The sequence below is a fragment of the Triticum urartu genome, chromosome 5 (assembly GCF_003073215.2).
Source record: "Triticum urartu cultivar G1812 chromosome 5, Tu2.1, whole genome shotgun sequence".
Classification (NCBI taxonomy): domain Eukaryota; kingdom Viridiplantae; phylum Streptophyta; class Magnoliopsida; order Poales; family Poaceae; genus Triticum; species Triticum urartu.
The window spans coordinates 657878780-657882625 of NC_053026.1; the positions used below are offsets into that span (position 1 = coordinate 657878780).

General features: G+C 44.2%; 1 pseudogene; it reads left to right on the forward strand.

Moving 5' to 3' along the window:
* The first annotated feature begins 2182 nt into the window (after positions 1-2182).
* LOC125506842 lies at positions 2183-3267 on the forward strand (annotated as a pseudogene).
* The last annotated feature ends 579 nt before the right edge of the window (positions 3268-3846 follow it).

Below are 3846 nucleotides of genomic sequence, written 5' to 3' on the forward strand. Positions count from 1 at the left end.
ATATAAAGAAAAACTAAAGCATCTAACAATAACAATCTAGAGAAACAAAAATTGACTTTACGGTTCATGGTCAGCGTCCGATTAATGAAGGTAGAGTCCCTGTCAGAAACTTGTCTTTTGTGGGGAGAGCTTAACTTTGGGACCTACAAATCCCAGAAAGATCTTACACGCTTTTTGTTCGTTTTAAGCCTCTATCTACTGCATACAACACTGTACAGAGGCACGGCACAATCAACCAGTTAAATTCACTACCAAGAGTTTTCTCAAAAAAGAAAAAAATCACTACCAAGAGACAGAAATCAGCAGTTCTGCCAGCTGGGCACTGGCTAGAGAGGTGGATCAGTTCATCATCAGAAAATCACCAGTAACTAGGACATGCAAAATATTAGAGCGAGGAGTGCACGTGAAGGAGATGAATTTATTCTAGGGGAGGATGGAGGTGTTTGTATCTAGGGCAACGATCTGCGCCGGCGCGCAGGCCCAACTGTTGGGTCGGTCGCACCGCAACCATTGGATCCGAGCGCATGGGCCGTTGGATCCGGCTGAAGAAAACGGTTCGCCCTATTATCTTCTACCTCGCGCCGCGCCTCCTGCCGTCCCCGCTGCTCCAAGCGTTGCGCAGCCCCTCTTCCCTCCTCTCCCCCCGCCCCCGGTCGCCCTTGTCTCCGTGCTCGTCGCCGGTCACCGTAGCCGCTCGTCGTCACTGCTGCAGCAAAAAAAAGCTCCGGATGCATCAAAAAAATGGTGGTCGTCGGTTCCAGCAATGGCAGGGGCGCTTCTAGCACACAAAAAATGCATTCCTCGCCATTGCCACGGTGTTGTGCTTGTAGCATCACCAGTAGTCACCAGTTGCAAACAAAAAATAGCACTGATTTCCAGCAAATCTAATGGCCGGTTCCAGCAAAAATTCTGCGGATGTCACCGTTTGAAGCAAAAAAATCCGCCGGTTCCAGCAAAAAATGAAGCCACACTTCCAACAAAAAATGTAGCATTTTTTATTGTTGGTCGTAGCAAAATGGAGACACGGTTGCAGCAAAAAAGAAACATCGCCGTTGTCACTGGTTGTAGCTCGACGTTGCAGGTAGCAACATTTGCATTCTAAAAAATGAACGAATGTAACAAAACCCGTTGCCAGACGTAGCAAATACCTATGACGGTTGCAACAAAAAGCCGTCATCGCCAGGTATCATGGTCCTCGTATATATAATATATATATTCATCTCAAACACTGAAAGTGTTGATGTTTCAGTCACGCCCAACGCTGCTACTAGATATTACTTTTGTTTTTTTAGGGAATATACCTTTTTAGGCAATTTTAGGGAAATATAGTAGTAAATCTTAATTTTTTTTAGGCAAATTAAGAAAAGATGGATGCTAACCTCTAAGAGCCCAACGTGGAGGCCAAGAAAAGCCCAAAACAACAAGCCCGCCATGATGAACGATGATGCCACGAGAGAATTAGATGTCCAATTAGTAGGATGATGATGTATTGGCGGCGCATTGACCTAGCTAGCTAGCTAGAGCGACAGCTTTGTGTCCGGCCGCTCCTTTTTCGTCTCCAACAACAACTCGTCCATCGCTACGCTAGGGCTTCTTCTTCCGGCCGTCGCATGCTGTCATCGCTGACCACCATCGACATCTCCAACCCTACGCCGCCACGGCTCCCGACGAACCTGAGCCCTGAAAGGTAGACCATACTATATACATGGTTCGACATTGCAGTTAGAGTAACAATTTATTTTGTTAGATCCACGATGCCCACATAGCTGGCTGAGTAGAACCCCTCGAAAAAAAAGCTGGCTAAGTAGCATGCATTAGGGTCCTGGGAGCACAAAAAATTGCAAATTCTATTCCAGTTACTAGGATTAGGGATCCAGTTACGGTCCCAAGAAGAAACAGTTAAGGTCTCATCTATGCTGTGTATATATATATGCAGAAACTATGAGATGTCTTAATTTTGATGCAAATGCCTTCATTATGTGATGCATATATATCTCCATCATATGTCCACATATATACTTTTTTTAAGGGTTCCATATATATACTTATCATTTGATCTCCCTTCACTATGTGATGTGAATCCCTTCATCATTATGTAATGCAGATCCATTGATTCTGTAAACCCTCTGACATCCCGAAAGTTTTTGCAGCTTCCTTTTGATTCCTCTCCAGCTTCCGCAACATGGGTAACCTATTAACGTCTTCAGTTAACAAGCCCATACCTGAGACCTCATCAAGATGCCTGACCGAGTGCACCACCGCCGCCGCCCACAACTTTGAGGTGATTAAGTACTCGCTGCTCAAGGGCATGGGTGCCGTAAGTTCGTTAGCTCGAGCACTTTCAGAGTCAGTGGCTACGACTGGAAAATCAGGATCTATCCTGATGGGAACAGGGAGGCAGACAAAGCTGCCTACATGTCCGCCTTCTTGTGTTTCTGCAGTGGTGCAACAATGGATGTGAAGGTCAAGTTCACTTTGAGTTTACTGGAGAAAGATGGGAAAATTAGTAATCCAAATAGCAAAACAACAACAGCTAAATTTAAACCTGTAGGTTATACTTGGGGCTGGGACAAATTCATTGACAAGTCCAAGCTGCAAGAACTGCTATCCCGCAATGACGACTGCTTCACAATCAAGTGCGTCTTGACCGTCATAAAAGATCACCACACGGAAGATGTAAGCACAGTCGTAGTCCCAGTCCCACAGTCAGACCTGCCCGCACACTTTGTAAACATGTTGAAGGATGGACAAGGCATGGATGTGACATTCAGTGTTGGCGACCAACTGTTCAGGGCACACAGATACGTGTTAGCTGCACGATCACCAGTCTTCAAGGCTGAGCTCTTTGGTCAAATGAAGGAGACCACCATGGAATGTATCAAGATCGAGGACATGGAGCCTGCCATCTTCGAGCCACTTCTTCACTTCATATACACAGATAACCTGCCAAACAATTGTGATGTTGATCAAAATGTAGCATTGCAGCACTTGTTGGTCGCTGCAGATCGGTATGGACTGGACAGGCTAAAGGCTATTTGTGAAGAGAAGCTATGCCAGAAAATTGATGTGCAAACAGTTGCAACCACCCTAGCTTTAGCGGAGCAGCACCACACCGTGCAACTCAAGAATGCTTGCCTTCGATACCTGTCTTTGCAGGATGTGCTCCGAGCAGTCAAGAAGACAGACGGATTCAAGCACCTCACAACAAGCTGTCCATCAATTATGATGGACATTTTAGACAAGGTCGCCCCTTCGTCAGAAGTATGAGAAGGGTAGCTCAGAATTTAAATTGAAGTGTGGAATTCTAGACTTATTTCATCAATTTTTATCATCTCTCTTGTGTGTCCATTGAAAGGCTGAACTTCTCTTTAAAAATGTTTGCTCTTTGCTCTGTGCTCTGAACTATTTGGTGCTAGAAATTCTAAGGAAATTCACATGATCCTTTAATTTCTTTCTTTATTTCTGTTGTTCTCTTTCTCCCTTAGGCCTCCTTTGGTTTGGAGGAATTTTATAGGAATTCTAGAGGATAGGATTCTCATAGAATTTTTTCCTTTAGAGCCCTTTGGTTCATAGGAATGGATTCCTATTCCTACATAGGATTGGTTCCTATCCTCCACATTTCATAGGAAAATAAAAATGAGCCTAGACTCAATGGAAAAATTCCTTTGGTGTCAACCAAATGACATCTTGTTCTCTATTCCTACTCATAGGATTTGAGATACATGTCATCTTATTTCCTACAAGATTCCTATTCCTACGATAATCCTATCCTATGAACCAAAAGAGGCCTTAGTTTTTGGCAGTGAATTTTCCTAAACACCAGATTCCTCTTTGAACCTTACCTTC